We start from the raw sequence: 25,782 nt of genomic DNA, 5'->3' as shown, positions 1-25,782 counted from the left end.
AACAATCATACCCTCTTAAAACCAGCGTCGTTAGCTTAATTTCCTGTTTACCTGCACCTTTATCATTGAAGCTGACACTGTTCTTTTGTATTCAGTGTATGTTTCTCCTCTTACTTCATGGTATAGCTGTGTCTTGGATATTTTGTTCCCTAGTCTCTTTCTTTCTTTTCCAACCACGTTTTGTTTTTGAGGTGTATTTGATTTACAGCTCCCTCTCCTTTCTCATGTTTACTGTAGCCTTCATTGTTAACCCGTAACTTACCCCTTTGTCCTAGCTGTTTCTTTGCTAATACCTTCCTTCTTTTTTTTTTTTTCCCCTTACCTCCACCAATCTTAAAACTTCTTCCAGGAGATACATGTGTGAAAGGTTTTTGTGGATTAGGCACGCTTGGATTTCCTAGTGTGGTGATCAGCACATAGTAAGCATTCAATAAATGTTTACTATGTGCTGCCTAATGTTTAGCTTACTAAAATAGCAGTCTAGAGTTCTATGAAAATTAATGCTATTTCAAAGCTGTCTCATTTTTGCCCAGAAAGCAGATTCGATAAGGAAAGGAGTGAATTTATTAACCTTACCTTCAACATAGAGTTAATTTTGTTAATGCCTGTTAACCCCTCAATGCTGTTTGAAAGGTAGTAGCAGCGATGTCTCTTTTTAGTGAGGTTCGGTCTTCCTACAAATGCTCTAACAGCTGAACAATGAAACTTCAAATGGTGGGAAGCAATTGTTTATCTTTTGGTGCAAGTTCCTGTATTATTTCATCCATTTTTTAAAGCTTGTGAGACTCTGGGGAGATTATTAGGAAGGAGAGGCGGCAATACCTCTGGCATTGTAATATCGTTGTACTCTGTTGTATTTCCGATACCCTCCCTGCTCACTGACCAGCTTCTGCCCGAACAGGAGACCCCTAATGACCCAGCTCCTCATTTCCCTCAGTCAGTCTTCCCTTTGTCTACACTTGCATCCTGGCTGGGTTAGAGTTTTCGTCAGTCACTTTTAAGCAGTTCTAATGCCCTAGGTTGCCTTCTATCTTTAACCTACAGCCAGATCTGCTCTGTCTGGATCAACGCCTGGCCAGTTTATCTTTGTGCTCCCAGGCTATAGAGTATCTATAGAGAGTTACCAGATGTATTGATTTCACTCGCTGCGGCCTCTAACTTACTTTTTAACTCACAGTGAATAATATACATTTTATTCATATATCATTTTTTTAGTAACCATTTTTTTGGAAATTTCTGATTTCTTTAATGCTTTAATCTCACTTCGCCCTAATCTTGTCAGATAATCATACCCCCTGTTTCACAAAGAGGATAGAGGCCATCACTTTAATTATGACTCTGTCTGTTTTACCTCTTTCCTACTCACATGCACCTTTTTTTAAAAATTTCTTTATTGATTAAGGTGTTACATATGTGTCCTTATTCCCCCATTACTCCCCCTATCTCCCCCACTCATGCCCTCACGCCCCTGTTGTCTGTGTCCATTGGTTAGGCTTATATGCATGTATGCAAGTCCTTTGGTTGATCTCTCCCTCTTACCCCCACCCTCCCCTACCTTCCCTCTGAGGTTTGCTGGTCTGATCCATGTTTCTCTGTCTCTGGATCTATTTTTGTTCATCAGTTTATGTTGTTCATTATATTCCATAAATGAGTGAGATGATGTTATATTTATATTTCTCTGACTGGCTTATTTCGCTTAGCATAATGCTCTCCAGTTCCATCCATGCTGTTGCAAATGGTAAGAACTCCTTTTTTACCACAGCGTAGTATTCCATTATGTAGATGTACCACAGTCTTTTAACCCACTCATCTGCTGATAGGCACTTAGGCTGTTTCCAAATCTTAGCTATGGTGAATTGTGCTGCTATGAACGTAGGGGTGCATATATCCTTTCTGATTGGTGTTTCTAGTTTCTTGGGATATATTCCTAGAAGTAGGATCACTGGGTCAAATGGAGTTCCATTTTTAGTTTTTTGAGGAAACTCACAGGCACCCTTTTTGATGTTTATCTTTCTTCCTTGCTTCCTTGCTTGTCTGAGGAAGATGTGCCCAGTCCTCTTTTTAGGGCTAGCTTCAATCCAGTTTCTCCTCACAGACCCTGCTCACTCATTTTTTTCCTTGACCATAGCATCTTCAATCTCTCCACCTTCAAACTTTTTCTCCCTGCAACCTGCAAATGTACAAAGGTCTCACCTCACTTGCATCTTTGCCAAAATTTTGAATTCAGAATTAACAACCACTTGTCTTTTCACAATTCTGTACTCTAACTTTAAGCCCTGATTTATTTAGCTTTGTTATCTTGGGGCTACAAAAATCCTTTCCTTAAATTTCACTGACAGGATCCTCATTGCCAAATCCAACAACGGGTTTGTTTTTGTTTTTGTTTTTTTCCTGGTTTTACTCTCTGAACATTTGGCTTTGTTTGCTGTCTGTCATTAAAATTCTTTCTCTTTTTGCTATAGCATCCTGAGAATCTCATTCTTAGCAGCAGACTCTTCCTGCAACTCCCCACTCCCATGTCTGCTTTATTGTCCCCTTACATCTGCTTGGAGACCTGATATACCACTGTGAGTGTCATCTCTGATGACACTGTGATGCTTAAAAACTATGGTAAGGTCTAAGCACCACAGCCTGGCAATCAAGGGCATCCATCTAGGTCTTGCCTACCTTCCCTACCTACCTTAGTTCACCTACCTTAGCCACTACCCCATCCCAACAGGGATCCTGTGCCCCGTCCTAACTAATTTGCCTACATTGCTAACCTGGTTCTTGGGGTTAGAATATTCCTTCCTTTTTGCCACCTAAAACTTCTCTGACTGGGAAAAGTTACTCTTAGCGAATAAAATTCATTTACTGACTACCACACAGTCTCTTCTCAAAGGGATCTCAAAGCTAGCCTGTACCTTAGGATATCAAGCCTAGTGTTAGGTCATATCTGAAAGCTTTAACTAATTGGAATATGCTTACCTTTATAAAAAAATTAAAATACTTTTTTTATGGGAGCTAAACAGATGTTTTATTAGTATTCTTAGAATCATAGCCAGTTTGTTTGTATGTTTGTTTGTTTACCAAAAGCAGTTACACTTTTGGCTCAGCATGTGAAATTTAATTACTTTTCATGATGTATTGCCTCTTATTCAATTCTAGAATACGAAGAAATCAGCGTTAGTGAGTTTAAAATTAATTTATGACTTACCAACTTAATAAAAATTTAAAGGTTTACAACAAGAGAATCATGTATGCTGAAAAGAAAATGTTAGCTATTTACTCTATCTCCCAATTTTAACACATAGAATCCCTGAAATGAAGAATGTTTATCCAAATACACAGTTATCCAATTTCTCCATCTTTATAGATAGTTTTGGTTTTAGGGGTCACATTTGTAATATTACATCATGGGGTCATATTCATGTAGAAGGAACAGACATGCTCTGTGTGTGTGCCAGACACTGGACATTGGTTATAATTTGCTTTCTCTATTACTGGTATGTGTTTTTTAAATCCTCACCCTTGAATATGTTTTTATTGATTTTTTTTTTTGAGACAAAGAAAGAAAGAGATATGTGAGAGAGGAACATCCATTGATTGCCTCCCATATTCTCCCTGACCAGGGATCAAACCTGCCACCTTTTGGTGTATGGGGCGATGCTCCAACCCACTGAGCCACAGCAGCCATGACTCTATATTACTCTTAAAGAAACTGCTAAGATTAGTTTTAAATGAAATGTCTTCTTATGAAATAGCTTTAAAATCCTAACAATATATTGAGACACTTTCCATAATAACTCAGAAAAAAAAAAAGAATCTTGGAGAGTTACATCATGGATCCTGAAAAATCTGAAATGGGTTCTACTTATTTCATACTGTTTTGAGGCTGATGTGTGCCAATGTATGAGTCACCAAGCTTCTTCATGGTTTGCCTTCTTTATTGTCTACCTAATGAATATATTCACGGGGATAATAAAGTCACATCTGCCACAGAAATCTTCTAATATTATGAAGAATTGTCATTATGGTTGGAGTTGGGCTTGGAAGACATGTGAACTGTGTGGCCTTTATAAAGTCTAGAGTGCCAATACTTATGCCTTCCTGTCAGCCTGTGGTCCTCTAAGGACCATTAGTTTCAAAGATAATTTGGGGCAGGAGTGAGGTAGAGTCTTTATGTATCGCAATAGTGACTGTTGCCTGGGTGTCTCTGTCTCACTAGAGTTCTGATTGCCTGCCTTGCATCCTACGTAAATGCTTTTTTATTTTTAATTAAAAGTCAGTTTCCCTTGATATTGGAACTCTTTTGAACAACAAGTCCTCCGACCTGAACCCAAATGTCATATCTGGTACATTAGGGATCTAACGAGGCATTTCTAGTATGTCTGAAAAATCCCCAGAGCATAAAATCTTTGAAATGACTATTTCTTCTGTTAGGAACATAATGGGAATACATGATCGAAAAGGCTGGTCCAGTCTTTGAAATGTCTAAATATATACACAGGGGAGACAAGAAAATGGTTTTCAAGGCAGATGCCCCATTCTTGCTGTGCACGTAACCAATTCAGAACAATAGCTAACACTCTTCTCTCTTCTATTCACAGAACATGCTACCCTCTGCCCAGGACCTGCTGAGCACGCAGGGCAGGCTACGAGCCTGCTCTACTGTCTGGTATGTTTTTACAGTTCTGCTTCCAGTTGGTTTATATGCTTCCCTCAGTGTATTCCCAGACTGATTGTGTCAATTATTATTATAATTATGTAATTTACTTGATAATCTCTGAGTTAATGTAGTGTGAGTGTGAAAAGAGAATTGTGTCCATGATAACTAATTAGAATGCTCTGGAAAGGCTGATAGAGGTGAAGGACTAAAAAATACTGTGTTTGCTGTCAAATTAGGTGTGAGAAAGGAAAATATCAACAAATGGAGAGAAAATTATTAAAATATAGAGTTTTTGTGATAACATTTAAAAGTTCTTGTTTAAAAGTTACTAAGTAGAAATTATATATAATAATTTATGTAATGTATGGTTACTGAAAGAAGGAAAATAGAGGATTATTAAGAAAAGGCCTTATCCTATATAATAAAAGCCTAATATGCAAATCGACCAAATGACAACGGGTGAAATGACTGGTCGCTATGATGGGCACTGACCACCAGGGGGCAGATGCTCAATGCAGGAGCTGCCTCCAACCCGCAGGCCCCAGGCCAGCCAAGGTGGGTGCCAGCAGGGGCCCCCCAATCACCCCGCTGGTTGCCCCGCAGATCGACCCTGATCACCGGACAGGCCTAGGGACCCTACCCATGCATGATTTTCGTGCATCAGGCCTCTAGGCCTACATAAAAAAATGTTAGATGATGTGCGTTATTTTTTACATAAAATGAAATATTTATGGTAATATGTACATTTTCTTTGATTTCTATTTTTTTAAAATACCTGACCAATTGCTGTTCTAGGTGATTGAAAACCCTATCTATTATAAATGCTGCAGTCCATGTAACAGTCTTTTGCTGCTTATTTTATTTTAATTTTTTAAAATATATTTTTATTGATTTCAGAGAGGAAGTGAGAGGGGAGAGATAGAGAGAGAAACATCAATGATGAGAGAGAATCATTGCTTCCTGTATGCCCCCTACTATGGATTGAACCTGTAACCCAGGAATGTGCCCTTGACCAGAATCGAACCTAGGACCCTTCAGTCTGAAGGCCAATGTTCTATCCACTAAGCCAAGTCAGCTAGGGCTGCTGCTTATTTTAATTTGGAATCCTCAAATTCCCATAGTAAGAAGCAGATGTTTTGCCTGGTTAAATTGAATTTCCTTAGCGTACTATACTCTTCTGGATGGAGTTTCCACTACCTTCCCAGCTCCTTTCCCACCTTATCTCCATACATCTGAAGCTGTAGCCTCATCTGACTTATGACTATTCACAAATTATGTCCTATACTTTATGCTTCAGATTACACTGTTTGGGATTCCATCAGCCTCCTGCCCACCTTAAGCCAACTGCTTTGTCCACTAGCAAAGTCCTCCTCAAATATTCCAGGTCAAGCATTCACCTCCTTTGTGTAATTATTTCATCAAGCTAAGTCTTACAGGAGTACTTTGTTTTAGCACTTAATCACTAACCTTGAAGATGATATTTTTATGCAGCATTTGTCTTAGTCAGTCTAAGCTCCTGAAAGGTGAAAGAAACCATGTATTGATTGTTTCTATATCCCCAAATCCTAGCAAATACTAGGTATTCAGTCAATGTGTGTAGAGTGAAGAAACAAAGATATTGAATTTGTTTCAAATTAGTTCAATTTAGAATCTTCAGAGAAGAAGGCCTCCCTCACAAGCTAGGGAACTCCTTTGTCTTTCCACCTCAAGTTAACTTTTGTCTCTTTTCCTTTTACTACATTCTTGAATTTATTGTCTCAACTTCTATACCTCTCATTACTTCTAACCCCAGTGTATTTCAACTTCAGCCCCCACAAACTTAAGGGATATATTTTAAAAGATAATAAACAACTACTGGCAGGAAAGTCTAGAAGGAATTAAACTATCAGGTGGTGGATTTGACCAGATTAAATTTAAGGCTCCCTCTTGCCCTGAGATTCTGTGAGTTACCTTTCAGTGGGTATTATTCCCTCACAAACTTATGGTACCCTTTACACTCCACCATATGGGCTGTCATCTCCTCTACATTCTAACCAGGACTCTCCCATGAAGCCTCTCTGTCATCACCTAATTAGTGGTAAACAAGAGCAAGGGGATGAAGTCCCCACTCACCCTCCTATCTCAAATCCTCAGCCAAGGGGATGAGCTCTGAAGAATTGGAAGTTTGTCCTGGCAGATGGCTGGGCTTGTTTACATACCTGCACATGCTACTCTCATTGCATAAAATAAGGAGAAAGGGAAAATTTGTGTGTGTGTTTCCTACGCTGCAGCCATAATCTACATGAAACAGAGAGGACAGAGTACTTCTCTGTGTATAAAGGAAGTAACAAGAAGAAGGCAGTTACACCTCACTATCGAATGTATTCAGGTGAACTGGGGTGAAGATGGTCCTGGGTACCCCTGAGCACAAACGCTGGAAAAAGTGGAAATGACTCAGGATGAACAGTTATAGACACAGAAAGAGACACATGGTGAAACCACAATACGATATACAAATGCTGTATTATAGAATCATACACTTGAAACCTATATAATTTTGTTAACCAATGTCACCCCAGTAAATTCAATAAAAAAACTATAGCAGTTCTCTAAGACTAGATGAAGGTGGGGAACAATAGAATCTTAAGGAATCAAGTTGAATGTCAATGTTTATCATAAATACTTTCACAAATTCCAAGATTTCCTTACTATCAAAGAGGACAGTAGTCCCTCCTTATCCACAGGAGTATGATCCAAGACCCTCAGTGGATGCCTGAAACTGTAGATAGTACAGAATTCTGTATATACTATGTTTTTTCCTATACAAACATACCTATGATAAGGGTTACTGAATAAGGCAGACTAAGAAATGAACAACAATGACTAGTAATAGAATAAGTATAACACCATATTTTAATAACAGTTATGTGAATGTGGTCACTCTCAGTATCTTACTGTACTGTACTTGCCCTTCTTCTTGTGATGATATGAGATGGCACAATGCCTACGTGATGAGATGAAGTGAGGTGAATGACGTAGGCATTGTGATGTAGTGTGAGGCTGCTATTGACCTTGTGACAATATGTCAGAAGGAGCATCATCTGCTCCAGGCATCACCACACCATGGTGATTGACTGCAAGTAACTGAAACAATGGAAAGTGTGACTGTGGACAAGGGGGCTACTCTACAGCACTGGTTTTTTACTGGTAGGGTGTTTAACAGGACCGCTAAGATGATGGAAATCACCTAGGTCCCAGTATTACAACAGCTAGTACTTGATGTCATGATGCCCTATAGAGAATTCTGCTAGTTCAGGACAAAGGGTGATAATTTTCATTTATTTGATGATTATTCCCTAAAGACATGCTATCTAGTTATATTCTACTCCAGGTACTTAAAAACTCTGAAGTCTTGTGTGATTGATAAGTTTATTTCTCTAAAGCTACCTTGTTGGAAGTAATTTTGTTTAAGATTTAAGCACGAAATGTGGGAATTTAGCCATATGACTTTTCATTTTATTTACAGAAGCAAAGTTGCTAAATCAGTTTACTAGGTGTACCAGTTAATAATGCAGACTTTTTTCAATAGATGGAGTTACGCATATGTTAATATGTATGCAATTTGACATGTATGCTATTTTGTTGTATTGACAGCAAGGTTCAAAACTTCATATGTCAAATTTCCTGAAGGTGTTAACATCATAAGTATTTTTATGCTTAAAAAGTCAAATTTCGTGCCAAAAAAAGAGCATTTGCGGAAAGTTTTAATTGATTATTTTGAAGAAAAAGTTGTCGAATACTTCGGGAAGCTTACGGTGAACATGCTCCATCTCAAGATACTTGTGAACGCTGGTTTAAATGCTTTAAAAGTGATAATTTTGGTGTGAAAGACAAAGAACGTCCAGGTCAACCGAAAAAGTTTGAAGACCAACAATTACAAGCATTATTGGAGAAGATGTGTGTCAAATTCAAAAACAACTTGCAGAAAGATTAAACGTTGCTCAGAAAACAATTTCCAATCATTTACAAGCAATGGGAAAGATTTTAAAGGAAGGAAAATGGGTGCCACATCAACTGAACGAAAGACAAAAGGAAAACCGAAAAGTCATCAGAAAAACGTTGCTTCAACGGCATGAAAGAAAGTCTTTCTTGCATAGAATTGTGACTGGTGATGAAAAGTGGATTTATTTTGAGAATTCCAAATGCACAAAATCATGAGTTGATCCAGGTCAACCATCAATATCGACTGCAAGGCCAAATCGCTTTGGAAAGAAGACAATGCTCTGCGTTTGGTGGGATCAGGAAGGTGTGGTGTATTATGAGCTTCTAAAACCAGGTGAAATGGTTAATACTGATTGCTACTGACAAGAAATAATCAATTTGAACCACGCTTTGATCGTGAAATGACCAGAATGTGCCAGAAGACACGGCAAAGTAATTTTGCTTCATGATGACGCATCATCACACACTTCAAAACCAGTTAAAGACACGTTAAAAGATCTTGCCTGGGAAGTATTAACCCACTGCTGTATTCACCAGACCTTGCTCCTTCAGATTACCACTTAGTCCAATCGATGGCACACGCACTTTCTGAGCCACACTTCAAAACGTACGAAGAAGTGGAAAATTGGGTCTCTGAATGGTTTTCCTCAAAACAAGAAAAGTTCTATTGGGATGGTATCCACAAATTACCTGAAAGATGGGGGAAATTTGTAGCTAGCGATGGACATTACTTTGAATAAAGCTCTTTTGATGTTTCTCTTGAAATTATCGTGTTTTCTTTGATTACAAAATTCACCATTATTAACCGATATACCTACTATGCTGGGGTCTGAAAATTTACCCTTAGTAGGGCTATAAAATATTCATTTAAAAATAGGTTTCCTAAAAATCTGATTAATGCTAGCATCACAAACTCTGTGTGTGTGTGTGTGTGTGTGTGTGTGTGTGTGTGTGCGTGCGCGCGCGTGTGTGAGAGAGGGAGAGGGAGAGGGAGAGGGAGAAGGAGAGGGAGGGAAGGAGGGAGGGAGGGAGGGAGGGAGGGAGGGAGAGAGAGAGAGAGAGAGAGAGAGAGAGAGAGAGAGAGAGAGAGAGAGAAAATGAAGTAAATCAAACATCTATAAAGTCAAACAGGACAGAGACTAGAAATAAAGGAATACTTTTAAAAACTTAATAAAAAACCCTATTGAGGGTATGTGGGCTAGAAGCACAGTTGTAGCTTTTAACTGAGCAAAATTTCATTTCATCCCAAGTTCTTGTCAAACAAAACTACATACATCAGACCCTTAAAATGAAAACTGACATTTGCACCAGCTGCTGGGTTACCGTTAGGGGATGCAACCACCCTCCTTAAGTTGAGCTGTTAGCAGTGTCTGTAACCTGCAGTTAGCTGTGACTGATTCAAGTTTGTGTCCTTGAATTAGAGAGTGAAGAACTCTGCTAGATAAAATTAATTGATGAAATTTAAGTATATCATTTAATGCACCAAAAATGAATCACATAAAAGATAGAAATTAATGTGTGTGTGTGTGTGTGTGTGTGTGTGTGTGTGTGTGTGTTCATAACAAAATTAACCCTTGGCTTATTGACAGCAGGGAGCAAAATAATTCTGGGATGGGGAGGACTTCAGTTAGAGCTGAGGGACTTGGCCAGTTACATAATTACCTGTGGCCTGAAAGGGCCAGTGTCTTGCCCTAGGCAATGCTATCACTCTCAAGTATTCCAAAGCCCTAACCAATTCCCTTCCAAAATTGTATGCATAGATAATAATTCTGGGGAACTGGGGAGCCTATTATTAATATCTAGCATACAGTATTTCATTCATAAAGTAATGACTTTGGTTCCTTGAACCCTCAAACAAGAAACTAAAACAAATGTGACTGCACTTTATACTAAGTGACAAACCCCCCTTGCTCCCTTTTGGTATTCATTGTGCTATCATTAATCAGTGCTGAACTTCTGATTATGGCTCTCGATGTTCCCAAGAATGCAGAAACGTATTATTCGTCTGTTATCCAGTATTCTGTATGCCACACTCTTTGTTAAAAACAGCTAGAAGGTTCTAGGGAAAGCATTTAGTTTAAATTCAGCTATTCAACTATTTCACTTTTGAGCCCAACACAATTACCCTGGGATCTCATTAAGAGCTGCAAAGATGTCTTTGTCATTTGTCTATTGTCCCTAGAAAGAAGATAAAATTCCTTTTGATTTTGAACCTATAGTCTAGGAATTTTTGTTTTCTCAATGTATATATTATGAATATGCATATTTGTCTATTTCAGTATCCATTGCAGATGACAAACATAAAAAAGGAAAAAAAATTATGGTCATTTGATCCACTTCCTAATGGGAACATTATCCATCTGTTCTTAATAGACTGTAATCAGCCCTCTTTATTTTTGAATTTTTTCTAAAAGAAATTGACAAAGATAAAATAAAAGATGCATTTAGAATTTGAGAAAAAATAGCTTCCTCATCTTGAATTTCTACTAGATCAAATTTGTACCATGTCACAGATCACCTAATTTAAGCAGTATCAACCGATTAAAATAATACTCATACAATCTGCAATCAAAAGAGGAAGGGTTGGCATTTGATGTCTGACACTCATGCTTTCAAATGTATTTTAAAGTAATAGTCATATCTACTTACTATAAAAAGTAAAATGGGTTTATAAAATAAAGCTCAGAATGAGTTTTCTTTTGTGCCACACCTCAGATCCTATTCCTAGAGGAACTACATTAAACTCGTGCAGCTGTATTTTCCCCCCTGGTATTTACCCCATGTTTCTAAATTAAACATGTGGGTGTTTGTTTGTTTTTTGTATGTGTATATTCTTTTTTTTTTCTTTTTAATATATTTTATTGATTTTTTACAGAGAGGAAGGGAGAGGGATAGAGAGCTAGAAACATCGATGAGAGAGAAACATCGACCAGCTGCCTCCTGCACACCCCCTACTGGGGATGCGCCTGCAACCAATGTACATGCCCTTGACCGGAATTGAACCCGGGACCCCTCAGTCCGCAGACCGACGCTCTATCCACCGAGCCAAACCAGTTTCGGCTGTGTATATTCTTTTTAAAAACTTATTCCAACACAGGTATATCATAATATTTGATTAAATATTTAGTCTTTATATTGATGATTACTATATAAACACTGTTATGTGATGTGTCAAGTAGCATTACTGTATTCATCTTTCCACTATTGTATATTGGTTTTCCTAGAGTTGAAAACTGCCTCACTTTTTTTTTTTTTTACTTTCTCTGTAATTATTACTAATTCCTTTCAAACTCTTCCAGGGAACTGTGAAACACCTCTAAGTACCTTTCTCCATTTGATAAAATATATCACATAATCTGTCAGTTTCTTTCTATTTTAAACCTGGGACATCTGACGTGGAGCCCTCCCAGGTTTGCTGTATGCACAAGGCCGCTTGTGCTGCACAAATCCAGGGCGTACATATACAGACTGTGATGTGAATGGCTGACCCCACCCCATCCAAGTTGTGTAAAGCCGCAGCCCTGAGCTCCCTTGTTCCAAACTGCACTAGTTGTTCTCCAGACCACATGCATGGCTGTTATCCCTTGGTTCCCTACCTCATTTTAGTGGAGCTCTCTTCTAGAAGGTTCCAGGAAAGCATTCAAAAGATGTAAACATTGCATGTTTAGCAGTATTTTCATTCTACTCTCACACTTGTTTGGTAGTTTGGCTGGCTATAAAATTATAGTTAGAAATGTTTTCCTCAGGATTTTAAGGCATTTCGCTATGTTGATGAGAACTGCTGTGTAATTTTGCATCCTGATCTTTTGTACATAGTCTTTTAGTTGTAGTAGTAGTAGTAGTTGTTGTTGTTGTTGTTGTTGTGTGTGTGTGTATGTATGTATGTATAAAAACTCTTTATACCCAGTGCTTTAGAATTTTATGGTAACATACCTTAGTGTGGATGTTTTAGTAGTCTCTTTCAATGTGGTAAATGACCTTTAGTTGTAGGAAATATTACTATATAATTTTTCCCCTTTCCCCCCGTTTTCACTTAGAACTCTTGGTAGATAAATTTTTTACTTCTTTCTCTGACCTTATAATTTTCTTATTCTTTCTTCCTATTATCCACCTTTTTTATTTAAAAAAAGTTTCTCTTTCAACAAGGTTATTGAATATACATTTTCATCTTTTAAACTTTCTGTTAACACTTATATTTCAGCTATTCTGTTTTAATATTTTCATATTAGAAAATATTACTCTTTCTGTTCTTTATATTCTTTTAAAAACCTAACTTTTTCTTGTTTTGAGTCTAAAATAGCTTCTTTTATCTCTTACTAAGGTTTTTTTTTTTAATCTCATTACAATATTACATTGTCTCTGTTCTAAATTCCTTTTGTTTGCTGTCTCTTTTTCATGCTGGAGACTATTTCCGTATCTCTTCTTGTTCTTGGCAGCCATTCAAATTTAGGAGTGTGGAGTAAAAACCTGATGGGAAACTTCACGGTGTGTGTGTGGAATAGGTGTTATTTATACAAAGTAGGTCTAACAGAGATCTAAAGAGTCATTATGGGACCCCTGAATGTCCTGTTGACCTTTTCTCTGATTATTTTCTCCAGGGATTAATTCAGTCTACTGCTATAGTATCTGGCTGCTAGCATAATGAGAGTTTAGGTGGGAGAGTTGGCTAGAAACTCATTGTTCAGTATATAGAATTTAACTTTATTCTCCTCACTCTTGCCTTCCCCATGTTTTTAGCCCCTCCAGCCAATTTTTTAAAGACTAAAGAACTTCATCTCATTCCAAATGGTAGTTGTTAGGTTGTCTGGGGAGGGGTCTGGGCCTGAGGTGAGGGGTTGTTCTGATATGTGCTTCTGGCTTTAAGCACACTGCTCACCAAATTCTCCACTTGCAGGGGCTTTTCTGAGCCTATTCAGATTTCTACAGCACCAACAGGCTCAATCTCACTGGTGCGCCCCACTGCATTTGTGGACATCTTAGTTTTCTCCGCACAGTTAAGTATGTTACCACTCATTCACTTCCTTTCGATATCCTAAGATTTGTTGACATATGTTTCCCACTTTTGTTTCCTCATTTTATTTTCCTTGGTGGTTTAAAACTCTTTATTATTGTGTCATCGTTTTGGCATGGGTTCAAAAGAGAGTAAACATGCATACATATGTAAAATCTGCCATGTTGAACAGGAAATTATCTAATAAAATTTTACGTTTTAAAGAAATTGCCCTATTGAAAATATCTATGTGTTTATATACAGAGTATTTTTACTGTGCTAAAAATCCCTGACACTCCATCTATTCATTTCTCCCCCTCCAAACATCTTTCAGCCACTGATCTTTTTACTGTCTCCTTTTCCAGAACTTAATAATGTTGGAATAATATTGTCTGTAGCCTTTTCAGATTGCACTTAGTAGCATGCATTTAAGTTCCCTCCATGTGCTGTCATGGCTTAATAGCTCATTTCTTTATAGCATGGAATAATTTTCCATTGTTTAGATGTACCACAGTTTATTCATTCACTTAATGAAGGACACATCTTGGTTGCTCCCATGTTTTAGCAGTTGTGAATAAAGCTGCTATAAACATCCACGTGCATGTGTTTGTGTGGACATAGTTTTCACTTCTTTGGGGGAATCTCAAGGAGGGTGACTGCTGGGTAATATGGTAAGCATAGGGTTAGTTTTGTAAGAAACCACCAAACTGTCTTCTGAAGCGGCTGTGCCGTTTTGCATTTGCCGCAGCAATGCATGAGAGCGTCTGTTGCGCCACACCGCACCAGCCCTTGGTGTTGTCAGTGTTCTTATGGGGCACCATAAACCTTCTTGTGAGGAGGGATGTTAGGAGAGCAGAAGGGCAGATTTTGAATTTTATATCCAGCTAGCTGTGAGATAGACTTGTAGTCAAAATTAATTTGATTTCAAAGAATGTGCAGTAATTTGATAACCTTTACTCACCTGATACCATGGGGCTACATTAGTGTTCGGTTGCTGCTATAGCAAATTACCAAAAACTTGGTACTTTGTATATATATATATATATTTTTTAATATATTTTTATTGATTTTTTACAGAGAGAAAGGGAGAGGGATAGAGAGTTAGAAACATCGATGAGAGAGATACATCGACCAGCTGCCTCCTGCACATCCCCCTACTGGGGATGTGCCCGCAACCAAGGTACATGCCCTTGACCGGAATCGAACCTGGGACCTTTCAGTCCACAGACCGACGCTCCATCCACTGAGCCAAACCAGTTTCGGCAAAACTTGGTACTTTAAAACAACAAATTTATTATCTTACAGTTCTGAGGGCAGTAGTCCTAAAATCATAGTATCAGTAGGGTTGCATTCCTGCTGGAGGTGCTACAGGAGAATCTTTTTTCTTTGTCTTTTTAGCTTCTAGAGACAGCTTGTATTCCGTGCTTATTAGCATTTTCCTCCATCTTCAAAGCTAGCAGGTTGGTATCTTGCAATGTTTCTCTCTCTCTTTCTCCCTTTCTCTGACCTTCCATTCTCATATCTCCTTCTCTGACTCTCCCATCTCCCTCTTTTCCTTACATGAACTCTGTGATTATATCGTGTCCACCTGGATAATCCAAAATGATCTGCCCAACCCAAGATCCTTAACTTGATCACATCTTGAAAGTCCCTGTCATAATGTAAGGTAACATATTTGCAGGTTTTGGAGATCAGAATGTGGATATCATTGGGAGAAGCACCGTACTGCCTGCCACATGGACATTATTGCACACAAATGTAATTTGGATCAGAAGAACATAATTTTTACTCTGGGGAGAGAGAACCCAAAACAATCAAACAAACAAAAAAATAAGGGTTTATAACTCATAGCTTAAATATTTTATTAATTTTTATTGTAAAATAGTCCAATGTTCATTGTGGCTAATCGAGTCAGTAAAGGAATCATAGTATATAGTAAAAAGTAAAAATTAACTTAAAATTCTAAAACCCATTCAAATCACTATTAAAGCTTGATACTTATATTTCCAAATGCTTCTTTATCTTTTAAATATCTTGTTATTGGTTTATTTATTTATTTATTTTTTAGAGAGAGGAAGGAGAGGGAGAGAGTTAGAAACATCAATGAGAGAGAAACATCATCTATCGGCTGCTTCCTGCACTCCCCCTACTGGGGACGGAGCCTGCATGTGCCCTGACTGGGAATGAACCTCTTGGATCATAAATTGATGCTCAACCACTGAGCAACACTGGCCAGGCTAAATGCTTATTTTTCAAAGAAGCCAATCTTTTACTACCTGGATCTCCATTGAAGAGATATGCAGTCTACCAATATGATTGGATGCATACATTCAAAAGATTGCCTTCAGGTAAAGTTCTGTATATCTGTTATTCTAAATGATTGGTTATTTCCTATTTTATTGACTCACTATGAATGTGAAACGTCAACTTTAATCCCTCTAACTTGTTACTTATCTTACTTGTGGGAGAGACTATGTCTAGATTATCACTTGACTGAATCTTAATCCTTTCTAACATACCTTCTTGGCATTCATGTCATTTTATTATTTCACATTTAGAATTTATTCTGTAGAAAAATCTTTTGGAATTTGGAGTTGAAACTGCGTTGAATGTATAGAGTGATTTGAAAGTCAAATTTATTCTTTAAACTTCGGTATATCTAATATTCATCTAAAGTCTTCCTCTCACTGGAGAACTATGAGTTTTCATAATGTAATAAAATAGAAAACAATCTACCAAATTAAAAAAGTGAGCCAACAAAACAAGAGTGTGTGCCTTGAAAGAGGAGTAAAAGATATGCAATTATGGCAAGATATAAAAATTTTAAATAGAGTATGTTTTAAATAAAACACAGATATAAGTAATGATACCACTTTTAAAAAAATGCAACAAAGCTTTGTATGCCTAAAATTGACATGAAATGCGAGGTTATCTAATTATATATGTTAGCTCAAAGGTGCCACTGCATACTGAATTAGTAGTAAGAATCAATCATATGAAAATTATACCAGACCACTGAGCAACACTGGCTGGGCCCTATTGTCATTTTCTTATTTGACAGTCTTAACCAGTTAACTGCCACATGTCCAAAATGGAAACCATCCCCACACGCCACGATATTTTGAATTTAATTAAAAAATCAATTTGCAATGAATATATTATAAAAATAAATATATAACTCACAATTCGGGTGTTCTTGAATATTTTCAGTTGAAGATTCTCACGAAAAATGATTTTTAAAGTGTCTATAGAGGCTTATGGCATACAAAGGGTTAAGGGAAAAGATGTCAGTAACCCTCACTAAATAGGTATTGCATGTTTTAGAAATTCTTGTGGCACCCCAGTTGAAAATTGCTGTTTTAAGCTATAACATTTCTGGTAATTTTCTACAACAGTAATAGGAAGTAATAGTTATATAATTTTTATAACAAAATATTTTCAGTTTGTAGGTTAAAGTTTCTCTTTTCTAAATAATATGTTGGATTGGTATATTTACTCATACCCACCATTTATTGGGCATAATGTACATGAATACTTTGCTAAGTGCTCTATATAACTTACTTCATTTCATTTTTCCCCTTAATCAATTAGGTCAGTTGTTATTATCTCTTCATGAACAGAGACTGAGCCTCAGAGAGGTGAATTAATTTCTCATCTTTGAAAAGTGAAATAGATCTATCTGAATTTAAAAGCTCTTAAGTATTACTTTATACTTCATCTTCATTAGTGCAAATAGCTAATGTGTGACATGCACATAGTTAAAACAAGTAAGTACATTTTTAGGGACAAGGGACAAATTGCTCTCAAGAGTAGGAAAATTAAAGAAGATAATGGGAAAACTTTGGGTTAAGAAAAGTTTGCTTATATCATTTATTACATAATATGGGTGGTCATTTCTAAAGAGACATTTGACATGTTTCCTGGTGTGCTAGTAGTGAAAGAGAGAGATGTTTTACATGAGTTGAAAGTTATGACTTTTCTTGGTTCACGATAATGTTGGCATTTTCTTATACATTTAAAAGAAAATTTTGACATGAATTCAAGTTGTAACCTTAACGTATATTGGTTGTACTTTTGGTCCTGATAAAAATATGAGTCATGAACATGACCATGGATGTATTAGTAAGGTTGCTAGAAGAGATATTGACAAATGAACTAAACAGTTCGTAGGAGTAGCCATCATAATGGCCTAAGTGAAACAAAACTTAAGTTTTGCCCAGCCTTAACTATATTGTCAGGGCTTGCTAATTAATTAAATGCTGTAGGAGAATCTGCTTTACTAGTCAGTTCTAAAATTCTTTGGTACTATGCTTTCATTTTACTTTATTTCATTAAAATCTATTTAAAAATATTAAGGAACATTGAATAGAATGCCTTCTGTTTTATTCTTTGCCTTATCTGCTACTCAATATAATCTCTGCTGGGTTATGGCTCATCAACTCTTTATCCCCAGATAGAAAATATGGTGAACCCATAACTAATGATAAGTATAGTAATCAAGTAAAGTTTATATTACTTATAACTGATATTTTAGAAAGTGTTTAGATTCTGGGGATGAAAGGAATTGACTAAAAATTAAGAAAGGCAGTTAAATTGCTCTGATAGGCAATCTTTTCCTTTTTATTTTCTCTATTTTAAATTGAATATTACGATAATTTATTTTTATTTCTTGTATCAAAACTTATATTTTTATGCCTGGAAGGTGTGGCTCAGTGTTTGAGCATCGACCCATGAACCAGAAGGTCACTAGTTTGATTCCTGGTCAGGGTATATCCCCCAGTTGTGGGCTCGATCCCCAGTAGGGGGCGTGCAGGAGGCAACTGGTCAATGATCAATGTCTCTACCTCTCTATTCTTTTCCCTTATCTCTATCTAAAAATCAATAAAAACACTTACAAAACGATATTTTACATTTTATGGTTAATATCTTTATCAGAGTATATTTCAAGAACCTTTTGTTTTCCAATAGTGAAGCCCAGTGTTTCTTTCATTTCAGTGAAAGAATATCGGACTCAATCTGGCTGCAGCAAATTGGCTTACTGAAAAGTCCTAGGGTACAGCTGAATTCATGATCTGAAATATTTGCATCAGAATGTTACTTTCTACCATCTTTTACCTCTGCATTCTACTGTGTTGGCCTTATTTCTCCAGAAGCATCAAATTCATATAATCACAGATTAATTTCAGGAGAGATTCTGCTTTCTAGGATTGAAACTTGTTGCTGTAGCATGGATCTTATACCTTCCCCCAACCAATCCTGTGGTTGAGCAGTGGAAAATCCTAATTTGTTAATTATTTCATTGGTGAGGATGAATCTGTTTAGAACCAAATAGAATGAGAGGGCATCATTATCACCAGAAGCGGGATGGATGGTAGGCTGCAAAACCAGCAAATGATCACTAGGTCTTGACCTTGCTTTATAACCAAAGTGTGAGAAAAACTGTTACGCTTGGTTATTTTGACACATGGCACTGTGCACTCTCATTGTCTGGTTAGGATGAGTTTAGTGTTTCTTTTGAGGATTGAGAAAGTGACTTGGCCTTTGTAAAAATAAAAGTAACACTACTGACTCAGCTCCAGTGAAACTAGTTCTTCATAGTCAAGTGAGAAGTTGCTGAGCACTGCCTATTCTAAAGGTAGATTACAATGAAAGATGGCACACAGAAGGCTTAAAGCAGCTGTTAATTTTTAGATTCTTCTTAGTTTTAGTTACAAGAAAGAATTTAACTCCAGTTTAGGTAGATAGCAGAAGAGAACATCTGCTTTCCTGATCCAGAGGGAGCTAAAATCAAGTTTTGAGCCACTGAAATAGAAGTTTTGGGAATCTTGATTGATCTTTGAACAAGATGAGCAAGTGTGAGAACATTACTTTTCTAAGGCTACCTGGGTAACTCGAGTGTTTTTGTACTAGTTTAATGGCGGAGTAAGTTTGCTCTTAATTGAGTGAAACCCTAAACATATTCCCATTTATATATAAGTGCCATGTCATTTAGAATTATGAATAACCTTCTTAGAGAGAAAGAGATTTGAGGAAATCAAGTTTAGTAACGTAGGTGACCAATCAGTGAAGTGAACTTTGAATCAGTTATTTTTAAATGACAATGTGGTTGGGATCCCAAGAAATGAATCTTGTGTACCATTCGCATTATCCTGCTAATTGAAGTCAAATGCGTAAGATTCATGTACTCATTTTGTTGCTCTGATGTGTCCTGAGAATTCATTGATGTGGCAATGTAAGGATACAATAGCTCCACCAGCTAATGGAGAAATGGTGCAAAATGTATAAGACACTCACTCCCCTGAAATCCAGTTCAGTGAAGGATAGTGTTTAAGGCTCCTTGAATAAATTATAGCCTGGTAAGATACTGCCATAAAAGCAGCAAAACCATTAACATAGACAGTAGAGATGCTAGGCTGGAAAGCTTGTATATGCAAATCTAATGCTTGTGATTACACTGCAACAGATCCAGGCCTTCATAAACCCATTTCTGTGTAAACGGGGGAATGTTGAAAGCCCATAGCATATAACTAAGACTTTTTTGAGAATTCTGACTGGCCTAAAGAATATGTTATCTTCTTTTAATGCACAAATTTGAGAAATTGAAAATTACTGAATGACACACGAAGTAGATGATCTGACATCTTATAGTTAAGCCTTCTGAAAGCCTTAGTTGATAGCTTATTAAATGCAGCTGGTAAGTCTAAAAGTAAGACTAGAGGCGCAGAAAAAAGAGTTGACTCTGTAAAATGCTTTCATTCAAGTAAGCCTTCGAGCACTTTGCTGATAGTAAGGAAATGCATCCAATCTTCCTGTTGGAATTTACTTTTAGGATTCCCTTACAGTTTTTGAATGGGATAATGTGAGATGCAGCGGAGATTTCAATAACAAATAAACAGGAGATAACCCATGGAAACTTTTAATAATATGATAGCCTTGTAAATGCTTTCTTCAGAAATGAACTTTGGGGAGTTTGGCATTTATTTTCTTATAACAAGGGTGAATCGATTATTGAATGGTTGAAAGCACACAATGCATATTGATCTGTTCATGCGTAGCTGCTTTCTCCCAGCAGGCACCTTGCTGCCTGCAACACATTTTTAAATAGGATCACTACTCATTAAATTACAATGACCTGAAGCAATGGTCAACAAAAGTAAAATTGCCTGGTTCCTCATGGTTTGGAGCATTGCCATGGACTCCTAAGTGCCTTGCTTACCCTGGTGGAAGTCAACCTGAAGATTATACATGGATGACTGATTCAATGTCTAGAATTTAGCCAAGCAAAACCCCAAATTTTGTTCTTATGACTGAAACTTAAATATGGCCAAAGTTTTATATCATCGTGACAAGTTGTTTTAAGGAATCATTTTTGTATACTATCTGACTTCAAGATTTATTTCTTTTTTAACACTTTTTTCAGTTACAGTTTACATTCAGTATTATTTTGTATTAGTTTCAGATATACATCATAGTGGCTATACAATCATATTTTACAGATAAAATGATATGTATTTTATTCAAATTGCTGATATTGTGTGTATCGATCTATGGACTATTGATTCAAGAAAATAGAGTTTAATTTTAGTCAATTTGAATGCTAGTGTATAGAAAAACTATTTTTGCTATGAAAATAGAACATCCTATATAATAAAAGGCTAATATGCAAATTGACCGAATGGCGGAATGACCTGTCGCTATGATGCACACTGACCACCAGGGGGGCAGATGCTCAATGCAGGAGCTGCCCTCTGGTGGTCAGTGCATTCCCACAGGGGGAGCACTGCTCAGCCAAAAGCCAGGCTCACGGCTGGTGAGAACAGCGGCAGTGGCCGGAGCCTCCGCGGCAGTGCTAAGGAGCCCTCGGCGGACATCTTCTGAGGGCTTCCAGGCTACGAGAGGGCACAGGCCAGCCTGAGGGACCCCCCCCCCCCCCCCGTGCATGAATTTTGTGCACCGGGCTCTAGTGTTTTATAATATAGAATATATAAGGCAATCTTTTATAAAGCAAAGTAACTTTATTTTATAAGCAAAGGGGAATTTTTCCTTTTGCATTTTTGCTTTCTTAAAATGGCAGAATATAGGCAGTCATCTTAAAAGTGTGGCCCAGCATGTTAATGGAAGTATCTGGATTAGATTATCCCAGGAGGATAGGAAGAGGTATAAACTAGACATATTAATTTGCCCAGAAGTTATATATTATTCATGTAGTCATTCTTGAAAATTAGAAAGATTATAAGTGCCTTGTTACTCTCTTCCTGTCTATGTATTATTATTCCATGATTTAACCTATTTTATAGTCTATTTTTTAACTTCTACCTTCTTAAGCCATTTGCTGATATATGGGCAGTTGGTATATGTATCAGATATTTCTCTGGAAATCCAGGGCCCAGGCTGTGATAAAAATTTGGGGGAATAAGGCCCTCATCCAGATCCCTTGTAACTCTGTATCTACCACGCCTCCCCATTAAATACATCTTTATGCATGAAAGATGTTGCTATTGGTAGAAAGATCACATAATCTCCTCATTTCCTCTGAGGAGCTGGGTCCAAGTCACAAAAGCTCCTGTGTTGCAATGTCAGGACCATAGGGTCAGTCACATGGTCTGGATTTGCTTTACTTTTGGACATCCCACAATGTGCTGCTGTTTATCCTTCTAGAACCACATCTGGTTCCAAATCTTCTGTCTCTCTGAAGTTCCAGTTCTCACCAAAAGTATTAATTCTGGAGTGATGCTGACTCCTATGTGTCCACTTGAACTATAGTTTGGAAACTCGGTGATTTCATTGTTTAGTTAAGCTCTTGGGGCTCTGGGCTGGGATGGCTACCAGCTTAGAGTGCCTCGACACCACACTAGAGACCTTACTACTAGGCATGGTCTCAGTGTTTCCATGTTGTCTCTGAATCTGTACTATTTATTTACACTCAGAGTGAGTCTCATCTTCTTTACCCTCAGAATAGGACCTTTAGCAACTCGCTGATGACCCTGCATAGAGTGGCAACTTGTCTCTCCACTCTCTCCAGCATTCCCGCCTGTGCCTTTGCTTCTCCTCTATAGCACTTCTCATGTCAGATACTAGAGGTCTAATTACATACTTATTTGTTTTTTGTTTCCCTCCACTAAAATGTGAGCTCCTTTAGGGCAGAGACTTTGTTTACCACAGTTTCTCCTGTGCCTGGAACATCACCTGATATAAGTGCTGAGTAAATATTAGTTGAGTGACATTAAATGCATGAATGGCAGAGTTTTGAGTGTTGAGAAACTCATTACAGTCTCATCTCTGCTATTAGGAACATTCTTTGACAACGAGATTGCTCTCAACTGTGAATCATAGGTCTTTGAAGAAGATATAAAGATGGGAGACCACACATTTTTTTTTTGAGATTTATAAACAACTTAACATAATTATTTTAGCTTGAACAGTTTTATGTTTGTATTCATTGGCCCTTTCTGATAGTTTAGATCCGTATTAAGATACTATCTGTCTTCCAAAGAAACGAGAAAAACTGGAAGGCAAAAATTGATTTCTAAGGAGAAAGCTCTTGTCCTTTTGGAGACTAATGTTAGCTAACACAGATTGAGTAAAAGTCTGTGTAATAGCTTTGCCTTATTTCTGGTGCTCAACTTAATTATTCACTTCTATTGTTCAACAGTGCACCTACTGAAGGACAAAAAATATCATTGGATTACAACCTGGATAATGTCAATTCTTTCCCCATAAGTCTCAGTAAAAAAACACCTCCTATTTGTAAGTCCCATGAAGATTTTTTGTTGAGGAAATAAATAATCATTAGCACTTGAGAAAAAAACAAAAAATGATCACCACAAAAGGAAGATCATTGCTCAACCAGGGTTACTTTAAGGATGAGAATTTAAAATACAACAAATAATATCAGCTCTTCAGGAATAATTGGTCATATAGAACATTCAGCCTCACTTGAATGACTTTAGATTATGAGTCATGATCTCATCTCAAAAGTTAAATATTGCACACCCCTGTGAATTTTAAAGTCTATTATATAAACCTGAAAAAATAATGAGGAAACCAAGCTGGTTAGAGTACAAAAAGATATTAAAGTGTGAAAGTACATTTGGGGATATTAGCAGATGTGAGGTTCCAGAAAACATCTGGAATTTGCTATTCTTCCTCTGTGTTGCCTATCATTTCCTTCTAAAAATGGTGCTGCTTCCCTTCTTCAAATTCTTCCCTCCCCAATTCTCTTTTTTTTTTAAAAAAATTAAATTTATTGGAGTGACATTGGTTAATAAGATTATATAGGTTTCAAGTGTACAATTCTATGATACATCATCTGTATATTGCATCGTGTGCCACCACCCAAAGTCAAATCTTCTTCCATCACCAAATATCTGACCTCCTTTATCCTTTACTATTGCCCCATCCCTCTTCTCTCTGGTAATTACCATATTGTTGTCTATGAGTTTCTGTTTGTTTTTCTTATTTATTTATTTGTTACTTTCAGTTTTATATCCCATATTAGAGAACTGGTGCATGAAATTTGTGCACAGGGAGGGGGGGTCCCCTCAGCCCAGACTGCACCCTCTTCAGTCCGGGACCCCTCAGGGGATGTTCAACTGCCAGTTTAGGCCTGATCCCAGGAATTGGGCCTTAACAGGCAGTCGGACATTCCTCTCACAATCCGAGACCGCTGGCTCCTAACTGCTCACATGCCTGCCTGATCACCCCTAACCGCCTCTGCCTGCTGGCCTGGTCACCCCCAACTTCCCCCCTGCTGGCCTGGTCACTCCACGCAGCCTGCTTGTTCAGTTGTTTGTTCATCCCTCACTAACCCCTCTGCCGGCCTGGTCATCCCATGCAGCCTGCTGTTCAGTTGTTACTGTGAGGGCATCCTGACCAATTTGCATATTACCTTTTATTAGTATAGATGAGTGAAATCATATGGTTGTTAAGTTTGCTGTTCAACTTATTTCACTTAGCATGATATTCTCTAGATGTCCATTTATGTTGTCGCAAATAGCAGTATTTCATCATTTTGTGTGTTTTTTTGGCCGAATAGCATTTCATTGTATATATGTACCATATCTTCTTTATCCAATCATCTGTCAAAGGACTTTGGTTATTTCCATGTCTTTCCCACTATAAATAATGCTGCAATGAACATATGGGTTCATATATCTTTGTGAATAAATGCTTTCAAATTTTTCAGGTAGAAACCCAGAGGAGGGGTGCTGGGTCATATGGTAACTCTGTTTTTAATTTTTTAATTAGCCTCCATACTGTTTTTCATAGTGTCTGTACCAGTTTGCATTTCCACCAATAGTGCCTTTCTCTACAACCTCTCCAAACTTGTTATCTTTTGTTTTGATGACAACAGTCATTCTAATAGGTGTGAATATTTTCCATACCTGATTTTCTTATCCAAATCTCACACATACTGAAAAATTGCCTTTCCTGGGAACCTTCCCTGGCAGAATTTACACTGACAAATCTCTTCTATAAAATCTGGGAGATTTTATATTTACACTAGTGACCCAGTGCACAGATTCATGCACATTGAAAAGAAATTAATTAGAAGGTGGCCAGTGAGGCAGGACTAGGCGAGATGGGCCAGACATGCCCTGGAGCCAACCTCCCACAGTCCGTCCCTGGTGTCTGCAGAGTGAGCAGGGTCCCTCTGGCAGGTGGGGGTCCCTCAGCCTGGCCTGCAGAGATTGAGCAAAAACTGGCTCTCTGACATCCCCTGAGGGGTCCCAGAGTGCCAGAGGGCACTCTGCAAAGTTGCTGTCGGAGGGTGTGGAACACAAATGCAAGTGTGCAGTAGAACAGATTCAGGGCCAACAGTGCCCCAGCAACAACATAACCCACGGTTGAAGGTGGAATCGCGTGGCCCTGCTAGGATTTGGGCTCCCTTCTCTCTGGTTTTGGGGTACGTCACCCGAGATCCACTGCTGCCAAGTCACTGCAGCTCAGCAGCTCCTGCGTTGAGCATCTGCCCCGTGGTGGTCAGTGCATGTCTTAGCGACTGGTCTGACGGTCAGACACTTAGCATATTAGCCAATATATATATGCTAAGTGTATATGATATATATATGATTTTTAGTAACTACCAGGCAATGACAACCATGATGGCTTTTCTTTCTCCTTCTCCTCCTCCTTCTTTCCATTTAATTTGATAATTAGCCCA

The sequence above is a fragment of the Eptesicus fuscus genome, chromosome 4 (genome assembly GCF_027574615.1).
Source record: "Eptesicus fuscus isolate TK198812 chromosome 4, DD_ASM_mEF_20220401, whole genome shotgun sequence".
In the NCBI taxonomy this organism is placed as follows: Eukaryota; Metazoa; Chordata; class Mammalia; order Chiroptera; family Vespertilionidae; genus Eptesicus; species Eptesicus fuscus.
Note: the sequence above shows the minus strand (reverse complement) of the source record.